Raw genomic sequence first — 27,066 nt, forward strand, 5'->3', positions numbered from 1 at the left:
CTGCACCCTTGGGGGCCTGGACGAGAGGTTCCTCCGCCTGGGGCCTGTTCGGGAGCGGCCCTGCCCCTCGGTGCGGTGAGTCTCCGGGGCCCCCGACCCTCTACCCACTCTACCTGCAGGGACAATTGCCCCGTACCGCACAGCCCCCCGCTCTGGAAATACGGCGGATATCAGTGCTCCTCCTCGCCGGCACTTGATTCAACTGGCGCCATATTTCTGTTGTCCTCCTGCAACACCGGACACTCGTGGTCCTTGCCCCCAACACAATCCGGCGGGCGCTGGTGTGGGGACACGGACCCCTGGGCCGCAATCCCACTTACCCGACACGCCCTTGAAGTCCGGACATACCAGCACTGGTTCTGTGGCCCAAAATTGGCCCGGCCCCCGGCCTGGAGCGTGTCATCCTCCATTGGAATACCCACGTGAGGACCTCTCTGTGGGTCTATGCCTCCTGCCCCCCTGAGTCTATATGCATCTGCTGGGGGCCCGAGCCCCGTGACCCAACAAACTGGGGTTGGACGTGCGCTGGGCTGGGTCCTCCGCCGCGGTGCGCGGCAACCTGGCCTCCTGTTCCGGCTAAGTAGCCTGTGATTCGCTGACCCCCGCCTTGGCTGCCTCTGTCACCTTCCTTGGGGCGCCCTGCCTACCCTCCAGCGGCTCACAATTACTACGCTGGTATACTCAACCGTCCTGGCTCCCAACGCAAGTAGTGGACTCCCCATCCGCTTAACTATATCTGAGCCTAGGGTTACTGTTCCCTCACTCTTGCTATAGAACAAAGGTCTCCTGGTCTTTGTCTTCATCTAGGCGCACCAAGACTATTCCCACTGGAGGATTCACTCACTGTCCACTCAGTGCATTCGTACACCCGCGGACCAGGGCGGTCCCCCTGGTTCGGTGAGTTGGTAAATCAATGGTGATCCAACGACCCCACGAACTACCACCAAGCTGCCCTCCACCTCTACCCTGCAGGCCCCTGGGTATCCAGAACCCCTTTAATAGCCCTTCAGACCGCCTCCTGCGACCTTCTCCCTCCCTGACCCGCCTTGACGACCTTGCTGCCTCCCGGGGCCTCGGGGCTCGCCCTTCAGCTGGCGTCATGACCAAGGGAGCGGGTAAGAAACAGTGTTCGATCAATATGTTCACAAAGACTCCAAGTTCGGTGGTGGATGGGCCTGAGCAGGAGCCGTCCAATTCGATGACCTCGGATCCTTCAGACTCTCAAAAAATGATGGAATACATCCGGGATAGGTTCTCCACACTTCAGAGCAAACTGGACGACATGGATGGCACTATATCCTCTATCAAAGCTCACATCGAGAGGACCGACGGCGGGGTGGCAGAGATCGAAACACGAGTGAGTACCACCGAAGATAACCTGAGCTCTCTCAGGGTGGAAATCTCCACACTCTCTGGCCGAGTTACTGAGGTTGAGAAAAAGAATGAGGACCTTGAACCGCGTTCGAGACGTAACAACCTCCCCATTATCAGAGTACCCGAGGATGGCATCAAGGAGCCTATGGAGGATTACGTTGAGCGCACTCTGTTAACGCTGCTGGATTTCCCCAAAGCTTTCCTCCCAGTTCGCAATCGAGAGAGCCCACCGTGCCCTTACTGCAAAGCCCAGGCCTGGCGCTCCTCCACGTCCCATTATAGCCAGAGTTCTAAATTTCTACGATCGCGATGCCCTCCTTAGGGCGGCAATAGCCAAGGGTGAACTCCTTGTAGGGGCTGCCAGGATTCATCTATACCCGGATTTTTCAGTGGCCGTTTAGCAGGAACGTAAAACTTTTCTGGCAGTGAAGAGGAGGCTGCGAGAACTGGAGGTCAAATACTCTATGCTATACCCTGCCAAGCTGAGAATTGAACACTCTAACCAGGTGTACTTTTTCATAATACCTGAGGAGGCCTCCAGGTTCATTGATGAATACTTTCCCGGCTGACCCTCTTCTGAAACGCACACTCGCTAATGCTATGTTCCTTGATTAATTACTTATGGTTTGGGTCACCTCTTTGCTCCAGAAATGTGTGACCTGTTAATTAATGTGTGAAGGGATTGCTCTCGCTCATATGAGGCCTTTCACCCTCGACATGCACGTCCTAGTCCTTAGACCATTCCTCGTGAGCCTGGAGGAGACCTCCGGGTTCACCATTGAACACTCCTGTAGTTCAACCCCCCTCTACAGCGTCTATATACTACTGTTACGTTGTTCTGCTAATTGTTGGCAAATCCAATCACCTCCACGTTAATTCCCTGGCTAAACCTCTCGCTACACTAGTTATGTACGACTGTTACGTCATTTTGTTGAGAGGTTACCGAAACCAGTTACCACTCTGTGTCAGTAACCTGTGAGACTATTACTATCAATCAGGCACACATTTGTTCACCATTGTACGACCGTGCCATGCCCATGCGCACAAAATCCTCTCCAAGTTACATATGACGTCATTGTTAGGCACCATGTTTATCCTTAAATTGCCCCAGGGTTCGGAGCATCGCCACCTGGCCGGTTCACAGGCCCCCCGGCGTTGATGCCATTGGTTTGGATTTGATTAATGGAGTATGGGGTTATCATTCCTCTGTTTGGGGGGGATGTGGGTGGGGGTGGGTTCTGTCGGGTGTTATGTTATAAAAGGCTTGGCTTCCACAGGGAGGGTTGAGTGCGCGGCAGTATTGAACCAATGGTATTGCAGGGCTGCTAGACTAACCCATCAGCCATTGGGGTCACTGCTCCGACAAACATTGATCCTCAACGAATATTTCTACACTATTAACCGAAGATAACTTAACTTTTATGAGTTGGAATGTGCAGGGACTGGGTAATTATAAGAAAATGAGACGGCTCCAGCTTCAGTCTGAACGTCACAGGGTCAAAATCCTTTTTCTGCAGGAGACACACGCCTGTACTGAACACTGTGAAAAATTCACCAAAATGCGGGGCCCCCAAAGATACTTTACTAATTACTCTGCCCAAAGTTGTGGGGTCATGACCCTTATTCACAAGAGCCTTAAGTTTGACCTTTTATCCTCACAGATCGACCCCCAGGGCAGATATGTGCTTCTCCATGGCACCCTTCAGAACAGGGAGTCGGTCCTCCTAAAAGTCTATGGCCCCAACATTGACGATCCAGATTTTTATTTACATCTCACGTCTCTCCTTGACAGCTTCCCCTTAATACCGATTCTCTTGGGGGGGGGGGGCTTGCATACAATTTTCGACGTGGACCTTGATAGATCCGGCTCCAGACCCCGCCAACTTGCCAAAGCAGCCTATACCACATTGTCATCTCTCCCCCGACTTGCACTGGTCAACACATGGGGGCTCCTCAATCCCGACTCCCGATCCTATTCCTTCTACTCCTCGGTACATGACTCCTATTCCCGAATCGATAGATGGCTAGTCTCTGATATACTGATAAAGAACGTGACTCGCCTAATGATCTTTCCCAGGCCCTTTCTGACCATTCACCGGTGACGATTACCCTGTGCTGGGGCCCAGACCTCGATCGAACTAGACACTGGAGAATGAAACCTCACTCTCTCTTCGACCCCGTATTTAGCTCCGAATTAGAGACGGCCATCGGGGAGTTCTTTGAAATAAACACTTCTTCGCAGGCCACCCACTGGGAATCTTTTAAGGCTTACATCAGGGGCAAAGCACTTTCCAAAGAAAATGGTATCATTAAAACAATTCGAAAGGATATAGCAGAAAGTGAGTTCAGGCTATCAACCCTAGAAGCCCAATGCTCACTACACCAAACCCCTGAAGCCCTAGCATCCATAGGCGCGGAACGCGACATGTTTCGTTCTCTGGCGGACCGCAAACTGAAATTCTTGGACAGCCCTGGCCTTGCTAGGAAATATGGTGAGGGTGAACGTCCTGGCCGCTTCTCCGGCGTGAGCTTGGCGCCCCACACATCCCTGGGGTGGAAAGACCTGATGGCTCCCTCGCCCCCTCATCGCATGATATCAATTCCGAATTCCTTTCCTTTTATGTATCCCTATACACCAATACAGACAGTGCCCCAACATCGGAGATCGATTCCTACCTTGATGCCCCCCCCCTCTCGGTGCTCTCCCCCGAAACCATCGGGTCTCTCGACTCCCAATTTACCCCTGAGGAATTCTCAGATGCCATAGACTCACTTTCCTCAGGGAAATCCCCGGGCTCATCCCAATTGAATTTTATAAACGCTACAAATCGCTCCTACTTCCCCGCCTAATAACCCTCTGGGAGGAATCAGTGGAGGCAGGCAAATTTCCCCCTTCTCTCCGCGAAGCCACGATAACTGTCGTACTCAAACCTGGCAAACCCCCCACACAATGCGGCTCGTACTGTCCACTTTCGCTCATTAACTGCGATGTCAAAATCTACGCCAAACTTTTAGCCCTTTGCCTAGCCCCCTACATGCCACACATTATTCATCCTGACCAAGCAGGCTTTATTCCAGGTCGCTCCACCTCCTTGAATCTGAGGCGCCTCTTTAACATAATTAGCAGAATAAACCCAAATGTTCACACAGTAGCCGCTACACTCGATATGCAAAAAGCGTTCGACTCCATGTCGTGGAAGTACCTTTGGCGGGTTCTTGAAAAGTGCAAATTCGGCCCCTCCTTTCTCTCCTGGGTCAGACTACTATACTCAGTCCCGGTAGTCAGGGTCCGCACTGAGGGCCGATGCTCTCCCCTTTTCCAAATTGCTAGGGGGACGAGGCAGGCTGTCCATATTCTCCCCTGATCTTCGCCATAGCAATGGAACCATTTGCAGACATGCTACGCCAATCCCATACACATTGAGGCTTGCGAACTGCAGGTCAATCTGATATAGTGTCCTTGTATGCCGATGATGCCCTTCTTTTCCTCCGCTCCCCCTCCACCAATTTGGCTCCGATACTGGAGGACGTTATCCGCTTCGGACACATCTCCGGACTCAAAGTGAATTGCTCTAAATCCACCCTCTTCCTGCTCACAGACTGCACAGTCCCCCCCCCCCCCGATACTCTGGGGTTTGCATAGGCTCAGTCAAAATTCACCTACCTCGGAATAGAAATAGCTTGCCACTTCCAATTTGTCTTCGAAGAAAACTATCAAAAATACCTTACGAACCTTGCAACAAGGACACTAGGCTGGAGAAGATTACCGATTTGTCTTGCAGGCAGAATAGGGATACTAAAGATGATAGTACTGCCCCAACGTCTGTACAGGTTCTACAACATCCCTCTATGGCCAGGTAAAGGCTTTTTCCGAACATTGACTCGCACGATTAATACCTTCTTGTGACACTCAGGTGCGGTCCGTCACATTGGTTCAACACGTCGGACTCCCCTCCACACGCCAGGCTCGAAAAACTGACGGTTAGTGACCAGGACATTCGTCCCATGTTATTAAACCCATGCCGACAGTCTTGGACTCACTTGACCCGGTGGCCTGCACGTCCCTTGCCCTAACTAAAACATGGAAATTACTCGGCACTGCCCACCCATCCCATGGCAACCTCCCACTTTGGAACTTCCTCCCGGGGGTCCCACATGTACCACCACTCATAGTGCACTGTTGGGCCGAGGCGGGATACGAGCTGATCCGAGACATCTTCAAGCAGGGCAACTTCATTGAATGGCCAGACCTCCCATTGTCCCTAAAACGGAGACCGTCTATATGGCTCCAGTACTCGTCTCTCCGGAAAACCCTTAAATGCAGATACCCTACGTTCCCAGAGATGCCACCAGATGATCCTGCAATTGCAGAACTAACCTCCCCCACGCCCATGAGGGATAAAGTATCCAGGCTCTATACCATGGTTCAAACTAGATCTACCCCAGTATTCACCAAACTGAAACACGCATGGGAAGATGACCTTGGGTTGGAAATGACTGACGAGCACTGGGCCCACATGTGCGCACGCATACACAGGGTATCCTACAACTCCCGAATGAAAATATAATTCAGTTTAAGGTACTCCATAGATATCACTATACCCCGAGCAGACTTCATCACATGCTTAATGACCACTCCCCAAGATGCCCCAGATGTGGCTATGATACCGCTGACTACATTCACATGATTTGGTCCTGTCCCCGCCTCAGCCAGTTCTGGAATCTGGTATGCTCTACCATGTCAGCTATGCTTGAGCATCCTATCACTCCATCCCCTGTGAGATGTCTCTTTCACGACTTCCCCGAACTCTGCTGAGATTCCAAAAAACTGGCCGGCCTCTGCATGTTACTCGCAGTACGATCCATTTTACTCTGCTGGCTTCGGCCTACACCACCCACTCATGCGCAGTAGCTCAGGGTGGTCACCTGGGCCTCAGAGACTGAAGAATCCTGGACCCTACTACAGCCAACTCACTCCAGACCCAGGGATATTTGGCTCTAGTTTCAATCCTATATGTCCTCTATGGATACTGCATCAGATACTACATCTCCAGCTCCCTCCTCTCCTCCTCCCCGTTCCCCCTTCTGAACTGCTGTTCCCCCAGTCCTGCGCCCACTCTGCATATACCCCCCCAAGTGTATAATCAAATTGTAAACTGACTCTGTGTACCTGTATTATTTATACTGCTGCTGTATTGTACCTGCCTTGTATGTTGCTCGCCTATTCCTCTGCTGCCAAGCTAAATAAATAAAAGGTTTTTTTTAAAAAGAGGGGCTTAGGAGCAGCCACCTGCCCTACCTTTGTCTGCAAACTGCCCTTGCTGTGGGCCCCTCAGCACCCCGGTGCCCCACCCTCCTGAGGCTGGGAGTCTAGAGGTGGAAGCGGCAGAGGCGGGGATCCCCTGAGAAGGTACAGGTTGCCCAACAGCCTAGAGGCGCAAAGGCCACGGCCTAGATAGTGGAGGTTGAGCCTAGGGGCACAGGGAGGCGATGCAAACAAGGTTGGGGGTTCTGGTGGCAGGATAGGAGCAAGCACCTTGGCAAAGTGGGAGACGCGCATGTTGGGATTCTATTCCAAGGACTGGGCTGTGTGGCTTCTGAGGGCGCTTAGGTATAGGGCCTTGTACAGGGCTCAATGGGCAAGAGGCGGGAGAGCATACGAAGGACATATGCCGGAAGGGAGGAAGGAGAAAACCCCAGCAGAACCAAGGCAAACAAAGATGGATGTGTTTGCTAGAAAAGGGGACCAGAAGCAGGAGCCAAAGAATGCGAAGACGCAACAGATGTGGGACAGCCAAGAGACCCCTGCTGAAGGTGCGGATGCTAGAATACTGGAGGCAATTGCGGCCCTGAGAACCTCAATGGAGTCTCGTATCCGTGAGATAAAATGCAACGTGGGTTTTCTGCGGCAGGATGTGTGCAGCTTGCCGAGCAGAGTGGGGGAGACTGAATAAAGAGTGTTTTGCAGGAGAAGGTCCAGGAGCTGACAACAAAGGTACGGATGTTGCAGGACCGAGCGGAGGATGCTAAAGGGAGAGCAAGGAGAAGCAACATTCAGATCCTCGGGCTGCCAGAGGGAGAGAAAGGTAGAGATCCTACCACATATGTTGAAAACATGCTGCACCAGGAGATTGGTACGGTGGCGCTGTCACACGGGTTCACAGGGTGTTGGTGAGGAGGTGAGGAAACCCCCAATCCGGGACCCCGACCCATCATTGCCAAGATATTGAACTTTAGGGACAAAGAGAAGATCTTGGCATTCTCCAGAGAAGGTGACATGATCCGCAGTGGATCAGCAATGTTAGCAATCTACCCAGACTATACCCTGCAGGTCCAGAGGCGGAGGGGTCAATTTGTCCAGACAAAGGAAAGACTGTGATAACAGGTTATAGAAGAATAAAATATATGCTTCTATACCTAGTGAAGTCAAGTCCCTGAACGCTCACACCAGAGAGAATACAACCCGCTAGGGAAGAAAGGCCCAAGTCAATCTTGTAAGGATAACAAGTTTTAATCTCACACACAGATGAGAGCAACAGCAAAGAACTCTGCAGCTAAGAACATTCTGTTGAAAATGTATACAAGCAGAATGTTATAAAGAAACACATGGTCATCAATGACATAAAATATATACAGTCAAAACCAGTGCGGCTGGTTGGTGTGCGCCTATACAGGATCTGACTGCCCCAGGGATGGCAGGTCATTGGTTCCAGCCCAACCCGTCCGTCTTCCATCACGTGGGTATCACAGAGATCCTCTTCTTCTCACGAAGAAGATGAAAGAACAGATTAACTACACTACTAACACAATGCTACTTTATCATTATACTGTGAACCTGGCAGGCTTTAAGACTGGCTCAAAGGAGGTTCTGGGGCACTCTAACCTCCACACACACATTTCACTCACTCCCTTCTGTGCCATCCAGCTCCTAGGTCTCCACCCTCGTTTTGAACTATAATTTATCCCTCCCAGCACCTCGCAATACAAATCAGATGATCTGTCCATCCTCTTTGAACATTTCAGGACTTGTTACTTTGGGGTTGGTGGTCAAAGGGCACCTGGTGCTATGGAATTCAAGGACCTTGAGGTTTAGTCAGTTATATGGTCTATAACTCGTAGTCGCCTGGGGGTGGGTCGGTCATGCTTTGGCCAGTGTGAGATAACATGCTCACCAGGCACTGGTCTATTATCGCGACCTTGTAGGGCACATTCCTTGCGGATAGCAAAAGATCTTTGCAACACTGTTAGAACAATTAATGAGTTTTATGGTAGTTGGGGGTGTGGGTTGTCCTCACAGGAGCTTGGGCATGGCTGGAGATTTCCATCGTCTCACAATTAGGGCCTAGTGCATGAAATCCGGCATTCACTGTGCAGGCCTAGTCTCCAAGCTATGGTTACTAACTTCTACATAGACTGCACTAACATCTATACAAAATGGCAGTCTTGTTCGCGCCTTGGGCTATACTATGTGAGTTGATTATATTGGGAGGGGGGTCCTAACGCCGCTCCCTTCCCCCTGCCCATCATAGTGCTTCGAATGGCTCTCGCCTTACGCTAAAGTGCTTAGGGGGGGTGGGACAGGGTTGCCCTCTTTCCCAACCTTCCCCCTTTCATTACTTTTACAGTAATTAATTCCTTAATAACTCTACATGTGCTGTCTCCTCGACGCTTCCACGTATGGCTGTGTTCCTTTTATTGGTACCCACGCCCTGCATACTCACCGGAAACTCTCCCCCCTACGCACGTATTCCTCAGGTGAATAAGTCATATAGATGCACACCCCCCCGGCCAGGTACGCCCAAACCTCTGTATAATACTCTATATCAGGGGGTGCAGTAATGATAGTGTGGTATAGGTGATGAACTTCGTTTTCATACGGGATGGGGAGCATTTCATACTTAGGACCACTTTGTGGGATATCAGTCTGTACTTCACTATCTTTCATCTTGCAAGGTGGTTTTGAAACCCCAATTCACACCAACATTCTTGCGCTATTGGGTGCCACATTGGCACAACATTGAAGGCTCAGTTGACAGGTGCAGAAAATAACAAGAATGAACACGATGATGAGCACCAACATCCTCATTATCGCTCCAAGCCACGACGGGGCCCAATCAAATGCCATGGTGAACAAGGCCCTCGCCTGTACTCCTCCCTCCTTCTTCATACGAACACCCAGGCCATGGACGGCTGATGTGGGATAGTGATGCATTCTCTGCATCCTCTGAAGGCATGAACGTGCAACAGGAATCACCAAACTTTTTGCAAACCCTGCCTTCCATTACTGTTAACATGTCCAGCACATAACGATTTTGCATCGTCATAAGTCTCAATGCACGCAACTCAACCTTGATCCCATTGAACCCATTCTCTGTATCGTTCGGGAGCTGGACCATCTCCCAGCACACGATTTGCAACCATTTGGCTTTTGCTGCAGTCTGTACTCCCGGCAGCAGTAGAGATGCGAAAAAGGATACTGCTGAGCTGAAAAGCCTATATTTTTCTGGTATTTCAGCAAGCAATGCAGAAGACTCTTTAGATATGTAATTCAATATTTCTGTCCTCTTTAGTTGTTGGAACTGTTCTTTCCCTGGCAGGATGCAGAGCTCTTGTGTGTCAAAAAGGTTTTTCTCTTCTTCTTTTTCAATTAGGGGGTGGGGAGTTGGTTCCTCGGCAGGCAGTGCTCCGCCCGTCAGGTGTTCTTTTGGGATTACTAGTAGCGCTGAGTGCAGCGTGGCTAGCAAACAACTGCCCCACCAAGATGGTGGGAGGTGCAAGTAAGCTTGTTGGCCACAAACCCAGTAGTAATCCATTACAGCTGCTGTTCCCTTCTTCATGGCTGCAATCAGGAGAGTCTTATTGCAACATTCATTTGATCCGACAAAGACTGTACCCTTGCTGCGAAAGAACAGTCCATATACTTCTTCCCTGTGCCCTCGCACCAACTTTTGCATTGTTGCAATACACATCAGCTTTGTGATATGATCTGTCCATATTTGTGCACAGAAATTGTCCACTCGTGCTATCATGTCCTTGTTATGTTACCAGTCGTTCTGCCAGGCAAGGCACTGTGGTGTCCTGGCATTTGTTATTGACATGTTTGTGTCCTTCATCATCAAATAGGGGAACACCACACAATTGATGTTGTTTGGATTGTCGTTGCACTTTACAAGATCTGGACCCACCAATTGCAGTTGCACACTGTGTGCCTGGAACGTTCCTTTTGTTCTGCATAGCACAAGATGAAGTAGGTATTGTGCCTCTATAATTGGGACGTCTTGCAGTACTAACACCATGGGAGCCCCTGATGCGTCTGGAATTAGTGAACACACATAACTTCCATTCACAACGTTTCTTCCCACGCCACTAATGTCAGTATACCAGGAGTTGGTAAACTCAGGATGGCGTATATCCTCAATCACATCCAAACCCAATCCATGATACGTATCGTACTTCTTCCGTACTTCCCTTTTCATTATTCTATACACACTCTCAGGGGTGGCAGCATTAACAGTGCTATCAAAAATAACATCCTATTGTTTCGAATTATTAAACAATCCTCGACTTGCTGGAAACACCCTTTCCACTTTTACCCTCATTGTCAATTGTTCTCATACTCTCGCTGTCGTATTGTACCGGCTCTAATCATCACTACCACTTATGTCAACACTATTGTTTCTCCTATATTAATTTCCATTGTTATTGTTAGCATTCATGTTGCTACTAATATATGTAAAACCACTAATATTATTAACATTTATATGTACTGTCCCGTTTAAACAGACAGTTCCATTTCCCCCCACCCCTCTTTATAGGACCTCCACCTATAATATACTCTCCCCAATAGTGCTATCAAGATCATACATAGACCTGCAACAATGGTCATCCCACAATAGTCCCATATATTGTCATTTTTGCATCTACACTTAGTATCCCTACTTCATGAACAATTATTTACAGTCGTGAGCTTCATCTTCTCTCCTGAAATAGAAGCAAATATATATTTTTTATCATGGTACCCCCTTCCCTCCCCTTCCGAGGAGGGGCTCCCTGCCTTACCTTATAATGCCTTCACAGTACAAACACCAATAAGAAATAACACAAACCACACCCATGTCACATCAGCGATCTCGCTCTCCAAGTGCTCACACCTCTCACACCTCCCCATGCATCTGTCCCCTACTTGTTATCGCTTACAAGAGTCTACTACATGTGCGTGCTCACCCAAACTCCGTTATGGGGTTCCAACAGCCGCCTGCACTCTCCTCAGAGGCGCGCCCCGCTTCAAAGAACAGAAAGGACGTCTCTTAAAATGGCTCACGCTAAACCACTTGAAACATTCGGGATCGGTCACTGTAGGTGGTCGTGGATCCTTATGGAGAAGAGGCCTGGATGCCTCTGCAAATACGGGGAGCACTGGGGTCCCGTCAAGGTCACCAATTGAAGGCAAGTCCCTGAACGCTCACACCAGAGAGAATACAATCCACTAGGGAAGAAAAGCCCAAGTCGATCTTGTAAGGATAACAAGTTTTAATTTCGCACACAGAGGAGAGCAACAGCAAAGAACTCTGCTGCTAATAACGTTCGGCCGAAAAATTATACAAGCAGAATGTTATAAAGAAACACATTGGCATCAATGACATAAACATATATGGAAAAAACCTGCACGGCTGGTTGGTGTGCACCTATACAGGATCCGCCTGCCACATAAGGGATGCCAGGTCATTGTTTCCAGCCCAGTCCGCCCGTCTTCCATCACATGGGTGTTGCAGAGATCATCATCTTCTCACCAACGAAGGTCAAAGAACAAATTAACTACACTCCTAACACTGCTACTAAATAATGCTACTTTATTATTATACTGTGCACCTGGCAGGCTTTAAGACTGGCTCAAAGGAGGTTCTGGGGCACTCTAACCTCCAAGAAAGAAAGAGGAGTGGCGGGCACCACACTATTAATCAAGTCTTGATCAGTGTTCAAAATGTATCGCTGTAAAACATACTTTAACCTGGAGCTGCCTGTCCAAATCGGTCCCGTAGCACAAGGACCCCAAAGTACAACACAGAAAAGCAAATAAGGTGATTCCACCCTATTAGAACTGGCGCTTCACAGTTAGCCCCCAATATGAAGGGCTGCAAATTTCAAAAATGGTTCCAAAAAAATATAATTCAAATGAATTCAATAGATTCTTACAAATAGTAAAACTTTCTAAATAGAGTCTTGATTTGATGTTAATATAACAGGAAATGTTTATTCACATTCCTGGCATAAATTTTTCAAGTAACAATTATTCTCATTATACCGAGTTGAGCATTCATATCAGTCTGCCATGTTTGTACAATAGCCTATGCATTTCGGATAAACCTTCATCAGGGCTGTACATGAGTTATATTTCACTCTATTAGGCTTTAACTGTTTTGATGAGACAGGCATTTAATTCAAAGTAAACATAGTGGACAGATAATGCCATGTTCAAAATATAATAAAGCAATGCACATACCATTCATAGTTGTGTCGAGCGTGTTGTGCCAAAGAAAAGAAACAAAATCACTTTTTAGTATAAATGCATAAGAATCTAGAATATCAACGTATTCACACAAGGTGCATAGCCTCGTCCTACCTGATTGTGTAAAATGCTCTTATTCAAATGCGTGTCTAAACACGTAAAGCAGTGCTGTCCCTGCTGGGAGAAGAAACAAACCCTCAGCTAACATGGCTTTTTAAGTACTTCGCATCACGAAAGCTAGCGTAGGAGCGCCAGCTCTTATCTCTTGGTCGGATCGTTTTCTGCCGATAACTGTGTGAGCCACGGGGACGCGTGCTCGCGCAGGCAGTGGACCTGTTTTAAGCATCTCCATGGAGACAGTGCGAGGCGCTGCAGACCTGCTGTAAAGCTGGTGCATGTACGCCTCGCGCCCCACCCTGGGGCAGGGATGTCTCCATGGCGACGCAACATTGTTGTAGGAACTGTGTAAAACAGTATATGGAGCTGTCAAAGCTTCTGGTACACATTTAACTAACGTGAAATGTAATAAACGTTGTGCATATCTAGATTATGCTGTATTGTTGCCTTACGAGAATGGGGAAAAAAATGGAGTAAAAATGGAACTGTGACTCTAACCTCCACACACACATTTCACTCGCTCCCTTCCGTCCCATCCAGCTCCAAGGTCTCCACCCTCATTTTGAACTATAATGTATCTCACCAGCTCCTCGCAACACAAATCATACGATTGTCGCTCAAAGACGTGCACTGTCCATCCTCTGAACATTTCAGGACTTGTTACTTTGGGGTTGGTGGTGAAAGGGCACCTGGTGCCATGGAATTCAGGGATCTTGAGGTTTAGTTAGTTATATGTGCTATAACTCATGGTTGCCTGGGTATGGGCCGGGTTATGCTTTGGCCAGTTTGAGATAACATGCACACCAGGCGCTGGTCTATGATGATGGCATTGTAGGGCACATTCCTTGCAGATAGAAAAACATCTTTTCAACACTTTTAGAACAATTAATGAGTTTTATGGCAGTTGGGGGTGTGGGATGTCCTCACGGGAGCTTGGGCATGGCTGGAGATTTCCCCTCATCTCACAATTAGGACCTAGTGCATGATATGCTGCATTCGCCAGGCAGGCGTTGTCTCCAAGTTATGGTTTCTAACATCTACACAGAATGTACTAACATCTATACAAAATGGCAGTCTTGTTCGTGCCTTGGGTTATACTATGTGGGTTGATTATATTGGGGCGACCCCCCTGGCCCATCATAGTGCTTCGAAATACCTCTCACCTTACTCTAAAGCGCTTGGGGGCAAGGGGGTCGCCCCCTTCCCAACACCAGCAAAGCTGAATGTGATACATACAGGAAGGGCCCTGTCCTTCGATGCTCCAGAGGAAGTGCATGCATGGATGGATGCTAACCGGATGAAGCCGATGGCGGAGGCAAATAATGACACTTGATCTGCTGCCAGGCCGAAGGATGTTGCGGCACACGTGAGGTTTAGGATGCATGAACATTTCAGGATGCCATAGTTTAGGGCCTGGGTCAGGCTAAATGTTTGCTGGGTGGAGTATCCTCTTTCTAACCCTAGTAGTCTGGGGACCGTTGGTTATGAGGATCTGACCCATATGTTTAGCCTCCCCTTTGTCTTGTTTTCTTGCTCTTCGGAGAGAATTAGTGATACCAGGCGGTACCCAACCACCAAGTTCCGCGAGGGTGGCCGAATAAATGGTGGTTATGCCTCTACAGATGGGTTCTGCTGGGTGCTTTGTTCTAGTTCAAGTTTGGGGGAGTTTGTTTTGGTTGCAACACTGCTTGGTTCGACGGATGAGTAGACGCCAGGTGCTTACCGTAGGGATGGAAAAGTAGGGAGGAAGAGTCTTCAGGCGCCTACAGGGGGTGGAGGGGAAAGGAGAATACACAGGGTGTCAGGATGGCGGAAGTACTGAAAATGTCCTCCTGGAATGTCAGGGGCCTAAATAATTATGTTAAAAAGGTCAGGGTGGCGGCATACCTTTGACGAAAGGGGATTCGGTTAGCACTAATAATAATAATAATAATAATTTGGCATTTATATAGCGCTACGAACCCTCAGGTATCTGAGCGCTGCTTATTACCCACGATGTGTGGTGCTCATTTATCGACCTCGGATGGATGAAAGGCTGAGTTTGGCCCCGCCGGGATTCGAACCTGCGTTAGCAGGCTCTGCACGGATGTCAAAGCGAGCGCTCTACTCGCTGTGTCACTTGACCGGCTTATTGCAGGAGACACACCTCACAGCTAATAAGCAAACCCAGGTCCTACAAAAATGGGGCATAACAATATCGGTCGGCTTTCTCTAATTATGCGAGGGGAGTCCTTATCTGGGTTTCCCCGACTGTACCCTTAAGGAAGGTAGAAGTTTACACAGATGATGAGGGCACAATGGTGTTAGTGCATGGGTTTTTGGACAAGAAAGACGTCTGCCTGATTAATACCTATTTCCCAAACCAGGATGCATCTACTTTCTTTTGCTCCCTGTATCAAGGCTGGCCCCTTTCCGAGGGATGACATGGATCTGGGGTGAGATTTTAATTTCACGCTAGTCCTAGCGCTGGATAGGCCAGATTGCAAGTATACGTTGACGTACCCGCCGGCTAAGGTCTTGTTGACATAATTGAGGGAATTGAACTTGCAGGAGATCTGGAAGTGGCTGATGGGACCTAAGAGAGAATTTTCATTTTATTTGGGTGTGCATAGAATTTATACACATATAGATTCGTTTTTACCCTTGACCATAGAACGGGTGCTTATTAATCGACCAGCCCTGATACCCACGTGGAGACCGCCAGCAGAGACCCTATGGGATCGGCCTTTCCGGGATGACATAGCACAGCAAATAAAGGAATACTTCAGTATTATCGAAGGAAGTGTCAATCACAGGGATTACTTATGGGATGCCTTTAAGGAAGTGATACGAGGGACTCCCATAGCAAAAGCTGGGGGTGTTCGAAGGGAGCTTGAGAGGAAGTTAGTGGCCACAGAGGCAGAAATTCAGCGGGTGGAGAGTACTGGCCTGAGTGGAGGGAGGAAGGGGTGCTCATCGAATCCAGGCAGGAATGTCTGGATCATTGGGAGAGACTGGGAAGGTACAGCTTTGCAAAATATTCTCAGAAATTATATAGGCAGGGGGACAAGCCGGGCTGACTATTAGCGTGGTTGTGCTGGGAGCGGATACGCAAGATGGGATTACTGAAATAACAGACGAGTGTGGTGAATTATGGTGATCAGGAAAGGAAATCAACAAGGTTTTTCAGAGTATGGGGAAGTAGGTGATACTAAGGTACAGGAGATTGTGGAGACACTGTCTGAGATAGACCTGCCCACTCGAAATACAGAACAGAAAGAGGCATTAGATGCACCGTTCATTATAGAAGAACTGCAGGCATTGATGAGCCTCCTGCCCACGGGTAAGTCGCTAGGTGGGGATGGAAGCGGAAGCCCCAAGACTGCTGAAGACCCTTGAGGATGCCTATGAGGTGGGAAGATTGCCCCACAGCATGGAAGAATCCATCATTGTCCCAATCCTGAAGCCAGGGAAAGTGGGGAAGTATTGCAAATCATATCACCTGATATCCTTAATAAATCAAGATAGCAAAGATCTCATGGCGGTACACGCAGAACGACTGAAAAGGGTGATTGGAACATTGATCCATTCGGACCAGACAGGTTATATCCCGGGGAGGGTGACGTCGTAGAACCTTAAACCGTTACATGCAGTAATAGATGGGACGCAAGGGTGGTCGGAGTGATGCACAGTCGTGGCATTGGATGCCGTTAAAGCGTTTGACTCTGTTCGTTAGGAGTGGTTGCTCGCCTCCCTAGGAAGTTTTGGAATAGGAGAGAAATTTATGAGGTGGGTCCGGATGCTCTATTCTAGGCCGGTGGTGAGAGTGCATACTGGCAAACATGTGTCAGGGCTGTTCTCTATACAGAGGGGCACGGAACAGGGATGTCCACTGTCCCCTATGTTGTACATCTTAGCCCTAGAGCCTCTAGCAGTGTTTTGAGGAGGGAATTAAGGGATACAGGGCTCCTATACGCGGACGACATTCTACTGTACGTGTGGAGCCCGGAGGACAAGCTGGTGTCCTACATAGATGCACTAGATAATTTTGTAACATTATCAGGAATAACGGTTAGCAGGTCGAAGTCCTGTAAATTTCCACTAGTGGGACAGGTTGAAGTGGAGGAGTTGCGATTCCCGAGCCTGGGGCTGCAGTGGAGGGTAAAACATTTAGATATCCAGAGTTGACGTTCACTACGATACACAGGAGACTCATCAGCAGAATATGCTGTGGGCCAAAATTTGGTTAGAGAACTCGATCAAGTTTTGGGAAAAGCTACCTCTCTTGGTGATGGGTAGGATGGCGCTGCTGAAAATGATCACCCTTCCTGCCTGCTGTATCATTCCATAAATGTCCTGTACCTCATACCAAAGTCCTCCTTCAGAGAACTAAACTTGACCATAGGCAGTTTTATATGGGAATCTGGGAGGCGTAGGGTAGTCCTGGATATCTTATGTAGGGACTAGGGGATGGAATGGTGCCCCTCCTACATTTTGAGCTATATTCTCTGGCGGGACAGCTGCAACATTGGCAAGGTGGGTGGCAGATATAGAAACAGTGGAAGTGCCAGCAGAAGTGGCTGACGTCTGGGGAGAGACTTTGATACTACGAATCCACCTTTACTGCCTTGTGAAGATTTCTATACTTGGAATACTTGGTATGCCCGTACCCTTGTGCTTAAGAAGATCTTTACTATCCTGGAACACCTTATTTTACACTAATACTCGCTATTTTGCTATATTTTATAGGAGCCTGCCCCCTTTGCCTGTGACCTGTGTCAATATGGCCGCGCGCACGCACAGCGGAAGTGCCAGCAGGAGTGGCTGATGGCTGAAAGCTGTGCAGCCGTGTGGCATCGGCTGCGGCAAGCTCCGTTATCTCATGTGGCTGGAGTGAGAGGGATTATTTCTGATTTTGTCTGGTTAACTTTATAGCCGGAATACGCAGAGAATGTATTCATTTCCTGTATTATCGGCAAGTGTACTTCCGGACATCTGACATCTGACATACACCATAGTATCGTCTGCATATAAGGACAGTATTTGGGGATTCCCTCTGATACGAATACCCCTCCACATGTGCTCATGCCTGACCTTAGCGGCCATACCCTCTATTGTGAGCGCAAAAAGGAGAGGGGGACAGTGGGCAGCCTTGGCGGATGCCCCTACCCAATACGAAGGGAGGGGACAGTGTGCTGTTAGTCCTCACCATGTAACGCTCACCTGATTCCCGTAGAGGCGCCGGTCTTGACTGGGCGTATACCGTATCTTCAAAGGTGATGTGTAACACACGGCTGGCTCTTTGGGCTGGACCTCTGTGCACTGTATGTCTGACTCGAAGGGTAAGATGTCTGCAGATAGAAAATATGGGATTAAGGAACTGTGTTATTGAATGTCTCTCTCTTCTTCCCTTTCTCTTCTCCTGTAGAACCCCAAAGGTTAACGCTCTCACCTTAGGTAAGTGAACGCTGTGCTCTCCATCTGCCTCGGGGCAGGGTGCTGTAACCAGTTTCTTCACTGGATAAGGGGAGCAGGCCTCTTGACTTCAGAGGACTGCTGTCCGTCGTTTACTGCACGAACGGTAAGTTTCGAGTAATTCTAATGTCTTTAAAGTCTTTAGTAATGATGTCTCTTGTTTTGCAGGGTTCCGGCGATGGCGGATGACGGGCTGAAGTGAGTTGAAGATGGAGCCCGTGTGATGAATAGAAGCGCCTGGAAGCACGTAAGTAAACGCTTGTTGCCTGCTTCACGATGCGCTCTAACTGTCTTTTTATTTTGCAGGTACAAGTTCGGAGCGGCTGCAGGGTGCCGGAATACCCACTGGGTTAGATGTGGAAAGGAGTAATGGCACGTGAGTATTAAAGTTCCCCAATGTCTTTAAACGCACCTTGTTTTGTCTTTCAGATGCGGGATGCAGCGCCGAAGGCCTCCGGAGCGTGCAAAGAGTTGGTAAGCTTTTGTCTTTCAGATGCCGGAATGCAGTGTGAAGACCTCCGGAGCGCACGAAGAGTAGGTAAGCCTTTGTATTTCAGATGCCGGAATGCAGCGCGAGGCGTTGGTGACAGCCGATGGACCAGGTAAGTGAAGAGCTGTCACTGAAGACCGTAATGCTAACCTGTTCTTTCTTGTCTTTATAGGTGTTGCTGAAGACTGGATTCAGGATGGTAAGCCTTTTTCCTTAGGCCCAGGATCAGATGCAGAAGACACGATGAGCGTTCTGCTGCAGAGGATGCAGAATAACGCAAAGCAAGATTCATCCATCGGGTGTGGTTTAAATAGCCTCCTGTAGTGCTTAGGTGTCTCCTTCCACAGCCACGCCTAGGTAAGAAAAGAGTTCCTGCTTTCCAGAAGAGTTCCAGTGTTCTGAATCTAGGGAGTGGCTCCTGCCCCACCCAACAGGAAAAGTAGTTCCAAACAGAAGAGGATCAGAGGCTCAACTGGCAGGCAAGTAAGCAGCATGGTCTGCTGCAGGTAAGTCCACCCAAGCATTATGAGCCCGGCGCTTCCAGCGCTGGGACTGGGCATATTTATGAGCCTGGTGCCACTGGCGCCAGGACTGGGTCCAAAAGGTCCCAATTGGGACTGGTTGGCACTCGGAACCTGGGTTATGGATCTGCTTCCAAGGGAGTTGGGAAAACCCTGACCTTTTGGAAGCAGAGATCATGACAGTACCCCCCCTCAAGGCCCCTCCCAAACCGGGCTTCTCCGGGGGTTTTGGCTTGTCAGGAAATGTTCGGTGAAATCTTTTGATTAGGCGAGGAGCGTGGACATATTCAGCAGGTTCCCAGGATCTCTCTTGGGGGCCGTAGCCTTTCCAGTCAATTAGGTAAAATAGTTTAGATTTGGAGATCTTGGAGTCCAGAATGCTTTTGACTTCAAACTCGAGTTCTCCATCAACTAGGATAGGTTTTGGAGATTTAGTTAGTCGGGTTTGAGGTTGCACGGGTTTTAATAGAGAGACGTGGAAGACCGGATGTATCTTCATGTGCGGGGGCAAGTCCAACTTGACCGCTACTGGGTTTACTATGGTAGTGATGGAATAGGGACCAAGGTATCTTGGGTTGAATGTGCGTGGCCCTTTTAGAGGTAGATATTTGGTGGATAACCAGACTTGATCCCCTACTTGATATTGAGGGGCTTCCTTCCGATGTTGATCTGCTCCTTTCTTGTATTGTTCTTTAGCCCTTTGAAGGTGAGAAACAGCTTCCTTAAAGGCTTGGGTGATTGTAGAATGCAGGTAGTCTACTGCTGGTGTTTCAAGATCTTGGAGGGGATCCAACTCCGAGGTTCGAGGGTGACTGCCGTACAAAAGAAAAAACAGGGTTTTCCCAGTTCCCGAATAGACAGAGTTATTGTAGGCATATTCGGCTATCCAAAGGATGTCTTTCCAAGTTTTTTCAGTTTGTTGCAGCATGCAGCGTAAATACTGTTCCAGAGTTTGATTGGTCCTCTCGGTTTGTCCGTCGGTCTGAGGGTGGTGACTGGTCGATAGTCTCACATCAATTTGAGCCGACCGACAGCAACTTCGCCAAAAATGAGAAATAAATTGACTACCTCGATCCGAAATTAGAACCGAAGGAAAACCGTGCAGTCGGACGATGTTTTCGAGAAATTCTCGGGCCAGAGTTGCTGCTGTTGGCAAGCCTTTGAGCGGAATGAAATGCGCCATCTTGGAGAATAAGTCCACGATTACTAGAATCGTATTGTATCCGGAGCATGGAGGTAGATCGGTGATGAAGTCCATAGAAAGCGTATGCCAAGGGCGAGGTGGGATGTCAATAGGGCGTAAGAGGCCTGCTGGTCTTTCCTTTTGACTCTTGTTTTGGGCGCATACTCCACAGGACATTATAAAGTCTCTGATATCTTTTTTCCAAGACGGCCACCAGAAGTAGCGCTTGATCTTTTCTGAGGTCTTGGCCATACCGGGATGTCCTTCCATTAAAGAATCGTGATAACAAGAGATTACTTTTTTCTGTAAATCTGTGCTGGGTAGGTATAATCGTTCTTGGAAATACAATAAGTTGTCCTTTACTGCAAAGTCCTTTCCCTGCAGATGCCAATTCTGTATGTCTGCTGGAGTTACAAGTTGCCTGGCTTTATCCTTAACTTCCTCTATGGATTCTGTGGCGATTACACCCAGAATTCTTTGTTCGGGAATGATTGGTACAGGTTTAGGGTTGATCAAGTGTTCTTCCACTCCCATCCGAGAAAGGGCATCAGCTTTACCGTTCTTTGTACCAGGTCGATAGGTAATTATGAAGTCAAACTCGGCAAAGAATAATGCCCAACGGAGTTGTCTAGAGGATTGGGCTTTTGCGGTTTTCAAATATTGCAGGTTTCGGTGATCCGTAATCACAGTAACGGTGTGTCGGGCCCCCAGCAGATAATGCCGCCAAGCCTTAAAGGCAGACTTGATAGCCAGAAGTTCCTTGTCAGTAATCGTGTAATTGATTTCAGGAGGCGAGAATTTGCGGGACCAAAATGCCACGGGATGCAACTGATTGGTTACCGGGTCCTTTTGTGATAGAACTGCCCCCATGGCAAGGCTTGAAGCGTCAGTTTCCACGATGTAGGGGAGTTCGGGGCGAGGGTGTTTTAAGATTGGTGCAGAGATAAATTTAGTCTTCAAATCCTGGAAAGCTTGTTCCGCCTCGGTAGACCATTCAAAACGTTTGTTTTTCTTTAACAAGGCAGTGATGGGCAGGACTATTCGAGAGAATTCGGGGATAAACCTGCGGTAAAAGTTAGCAAAGCCTAACATGCTTTGCACACCTTTTACAGAGGATGGTGATGGCCATTTGAGAACTGCATCGACCTTCTTTGAATCCATACGCACTCCGCCAGGTGATAATATGAATCCCAAGAATTCAACTTCAGTCACGTTGAAAACACATTTTTCCAACTTAGCGAAAAGTTTGTGTTGACGCAATCTTTCGAGGACCATTTTCACGTGTTTCCGATGTTCAGATTCCGATGAAGAATAAACGAGGATGTCGTCAATGTAAACAACAACACACACATCTATGAGCTCTCTGAGGACATCGTTCATAAAATATTGAAAGGCGGCCGGGGCATTGCAAAGTCCGAAGGGCATGACCTGATATTCAAATAGCCCATACTTGGTGCGGAAGGCCGTCTTCCATTCATCGCCCTCTTTTACTCGTACCAAGTGGTAAGCTCCTCTAAGATCCAGCTTTGTATATATGCATGCTTTTCTGACTTGGTCCAGGAGTTCAGGGATCAAAGGTAACGGATATCTATTCTTAACGGTGATCTGGTTCAGGGAGCGATAATCTATACAAGTTCTAAGGTCTCCTTCCTTTTTTGGAACAAAGAACAAAGCTGAAGAAGCAGGGGACTTGGAAGGACGAATAAACCCATTTGCCAGGTATTGATCCAGGTATTGTCGAAGGTGAAGGTTCTCAGGCTCGGTGAGGGCATAAATTCTACTACAAGGAGGAGTAGATCCAGGTATCAGGTCTATCTGGCAGTCATAAGACCTATGAGGAGGTAGAGAGTTAGCCTGATCCTTCCGGAAAACATCTTGGTATTCTAGGTATTCGGGAGGTAACTGGGGAGTCTCTGAAGAAATTGCTGCCAGTGCAACACCAGGTGGAGGGTGACAAGTAGAGACACATTCTGGAAACTGGACCGTTCTTGCTCGCCAATCGATCAGAGGATTGTGTTTCTCTAACCAAGGTATTCCTAGAATAATCTGAAACTGAGGGGCCTTGATCACATCGAACACGATCTTCTCATGTGTCCATCTTGACTTACTAGCGTCACCTCTTGAGTGGTATGCGTTACTGGCCCGGAGGCTATCTCCGTACTATCCACCGTAGTAATGACGTCCTTTACAGCCTTGGGACAAAGAGTTAGATTCATCCTCAAAACCATTTCATGATCCACATAATTGCCGATGGCACCGCTGTCGACGTAAGCTTCAATTGCATGTAATCGATCCGGATTATCAGGGCTAATGAGGACCATAGGTATCACGAAATGCGAGGTCACGGAACTGGTTTTCACGCTCGGCAAGAGGACCTCTATTCTTGTCGGGCGAGGTCGTTTCCCTGCTCAGAGTTTGTAACTTTGGTAACTGCAGCTCCTACTGCCTTCTTGGCAGGTTTCACCGGACAGTCTCGAAGAAAGTGCCCTGAGTTTCCGCAATAGAGGCATAATTGCAACTGTTTTCTCCTTTCCCGCTCCTTTTGTGTTAGAGGACCTTTCAGACCCCCTATTTGCATGGGTTCCCCGGAGTCTACTCCTTTGGAAGGAGTTGGCGGTTTGGAAAATACTCGAGCATCAAACTTGGAACGATCGGCCTTCCTGTTCTGCAGTCTGTGATCTATTTGAACGACTAAGTCTATATAGTCCGAACAATCTTGTGGGGGATTCACTACTTGGGCTAACACATCTTTGAGCTCTCCACATAGACCTCTATAAAACAGCGTAATCCTTTTGTCCTCAGGCCATTGAGTTTCCACTATCAGTCTGTTGAAAGACGCAATATAAGCCAAAAGGTCTTGATTACCTTGTCGCAACGAAAGAAGCTCATTGTCCAAGGCCTGCCCCTGTGAATGTCTTGCGAACAGTTTTTCCATACTGAGCTGAAAAGCTTGAAAATCATGGAGGACCGGATCATCTTGATTTACTAGAGGGATCGACCAGTCTGCCGCATTGCCACTAAGGTACGAAAGCACGAAAGCTACTTTAGCTTGATCAGTTGGAAAGGCTGCTGGCCGGCATAAGAAATGCAACCGGCACTGATTGATAAATACTGCAAACCTCTTTGGGTCACCAGAAAATCGTTCGGGCGGAGCCAGAGGTACATTCCCAGGTAGGTTGATCTGCACTGGATTCATAGAGGATGTAGAAGGAAGATTTCCCCCAGATGCGGGTAACGGGGTCTGTCCGGCTTGTGACTGTAGCAATTGTCTAGCGAGATCATCTGTTCGCTCCTTGGAAACAATCAGTTCCCTTCTTAGAGCGTTCGTTTCCTGACGGGCTGCATGCACTTCTGCCCTTAGTTCCCCAAGTAACTGGGCTAACTGGTCGGTATCCGAGGTTTCCATAGCGCCTGGACGGAGTTTTGTGGTAGGCTTTGCGTTCTGTAACGCTCACCTGATTCCCGTAGAGGCGCCGGTCTTGACTGGGCGTATACCCTATCTTCAAAGGTGATGTGTAACACACGGCTGGCTCTTTGGGCTGGACCTCTGTGCACTGTATGTCTGACTCGAAGGGTAAGATGTCTGCAGATAGAAAATATGGGATTAAGGAACTGGGTTATTGAATGTCTCTCTCTTCTTCCCTTTCTCTTCTCCTGTAGAACCCCAAAGGTTAACGCTCTCACCTTAGGTAAGTGAACGCTGTGCTCTCCATCTGCCTCGGGGCAGGGTGCTGTAACCAGTTTCTTCACTGGATAAGGGGAGCAGGCCTCTTGACTTCAGAGGACTGCTGTCCGTCGTTTACTGCACGAACGGTAAGTTTCGAGTAATTCTAATGTCTTTAAAGTCTTTAGTAATGATGTCTCTTGTTTTGCAGGGTTCCGGCGATGGCGGATGACGGGCTGAAGTGAGTTGAAGATGGAGCCCGTGTGATGAATAGAAGCGCCTGGAAGCACGTAAGTAAACGCTTGTTGCCTGCTTCACGATGCGCTCTAACTGTCTTTTTATTTTGCAGGTACAAGTTCGGAGCGGCTGCAGGGTGCCGGAATACCCACTGGGTTAGATGTGGAAAGGAGTAATGGCACGTGAGTATTAAAGTTCCCCAATGTCTTTAAACGCACCTTGTTTTGTCTTTCAGATGCGGGATGCAGCGCCGAAGGCCTCCGGAGCGTGCGAAGAGTTGGTAAGCTTTTGTCTTTCAGATGCCGGAATGCAGTGTGAAGACCTCCGGAGCGCACAAAGAGTAGGTAAGCCTTTGTATTTCAGATGCCGGAATGCAGCGCGAGGCGTTGGTGACAGCCGATGGACCAGGTAAGTGAAGAGCTGTCACTGAAGACCATAATGCTAACCTGTTCTTTCTTGTCTTTATAGGTGTTGCTGAAGACTGGATTCAGGATGGTAAGCCTTTTTCCTTAGGCCCAGGATCAGATGCAGAAGACACGATGAGCGTTCTGCTGCAGAGGATGCAGAATAACGCAAAGCAAGATTCATCCACCGGGTGTGGTTTAAATAGCCTCCTGTAGTGCTTAGGTGTCTCCTTCCACAGCCACGCCTAGGTAAGAAAAGAGTTCCTGCTTTCCAGAAGAGTTCCAGTGTTCTGAATCTAGGGAGTGGCTCCTGCCCCACCCAACAGGAAAAGTAGTTCCAAACAGAAGAGGATGAGAGGCTCAACTGGCAGGCAAGTAAGCAGCATGGTCTGCTGCAGGTAAGTCCACCCAAGCATTATGAGCCCGGCGCTTCCAGCGCTGGGACTGGGCATATTTATGAGCCTGGTGCCACTGGCGCCAGGACTGGGTCCAAAAGGTCCCAATTGGGACTGGTTGGCACTCGGAACCTGGGTTATGGATCTGCTTCCAAGGGAGTTGGGAAAACCCTGACCTTTTGGAAGCAGAGATCATGACACACCACTGCTACAGGACTCTTGAACAACATATGGATGAAGCTCTTAAATACAGGCCCAAACCCCATTTTGTCTAGTATTGCAAACATGTAGTTCCATGATACTGAGTCAAACGCTTTTTCGGCGTCAAGTATAATTGCGACTGCCTTTGCTTGTGAGTCTAACTGTGATGTTATTGCAAAGTATCTCCATAGTTTTAGCGCCGTCGAACGGGTTGGGATAAATCCTGTTTGATCTGTGTGGATTAATGTATTCATGTGTGGGAGCAGTCGATTCGCTATTGCCTTCGCATAAATCTTTGCGTCTGAATTTATCAGTGACAGTGGGCAGTAGGATGCAAGGTCCTGCAGAGGTTTTTGAGGCTTGAGGAGGACCGTTATGACTGCTTCTCTCATGATGCCTGGTAACTTTCTCCTCTTGAGTGCCTCGTCCCAGATTTCCAGCAGTCTCGGGGCCAGTTCAGATTTAAATACCTTGTAGAAGTCGAGCGGAATGCCGTCAGACCCAGGGGCTTTGCCCGCATGGAGGTCCGAAATGGCTTGTTCGATTTCTTCGACTGTCACTGGTTGGTCAAGCATTGATCTTTCCTCGTCTCCCAGTGTAGGTAGTGGGAACGAGTCCATATATGTTAGGATGTCTTCTTGGGTCATTGTGTCCACGTTTGCATATAGTTTAGAGTAGAATTGTTGGAACTCCTCGTTTATTTCGTGTGGAGCCATCCTTAAATTCCTCTCTGCGTTGTGGATACTGGTGATGTGTCTTGATCCCTGTTCGGTTCTGATAAGGGTTGCCATAGCCTTACTCGCCTTGTTTCCTTCCCCGTATTTCCTTGCCCTTATCGGTTGGATCATGTAGAGAACTTCTTTTTCTGCAAGCGTCTTGAACTTTTCCAAATGTTCTTGTATTTTTTGCAGTTGTTCTTTCTCTGGGGGCGTGGTTGTTCCACCTCGAGGTCCTTCAGTTCCCTTTCTGTCTGTGCCAGACTTTTCCTTATTTCCCTCAGGGTTCCATATGATGTCCCCAATAGCTGGCCCCTCAACCACACCTTGAACGTCTCCCACACCAAGCTCTGGGTTTGTACTGTGCCTGTGTTGCGCCCAAAGAACTCTTCTATCTCTGTTCTGAGTGGTTCAATCACTGATTCGTCCTTCAGCAGTTCTGGTGGCATGCACCATAAGCTGGTGGTATGTTCCAAGGTCCTGGGCGACACTCTCAGGAGAACCAGGGAGTGGTCTGACATTGTGCGTGGTCGGATTGAGCACTGTTCCATCTGTGTCATCAGTTCGGGGGGAGCACAGCCAGTAGTCAGTTCGAGAGCTGGTACCGTGTACCCCAGAGTAAAATGTATAGCCCCGCTCCAGGGGGTGCAGTTCCCTCCATATGTCTACCATGGGTATGGTAACCATTGCCTGCTTGAGCGTGAGTGCCATCTTGGTAATTGGTCTTCGGTTTCCCGCTGACCGGTCCATCTCTGGGTCCATAGTTAAATTGAGGTCGCCGCCCCAGATCACTTTCGCTGTACC

The sequence above is a fragment of the Ambystoma mexicanum genome, chromosome 4p, assembly GCF_040938575.1.
Source record: "Ambystoma mexicanum isolate Mex_15411 chromosome 4p, UKY_AmexF1_1, whole genome shotgun sequence".
Lineage (NCBI taxonomy): Eukaryota > Metazoa > Chordata > Amphibia > Caudata > Ambystomatidae > Ambystoma > Ambystoma mexicanum.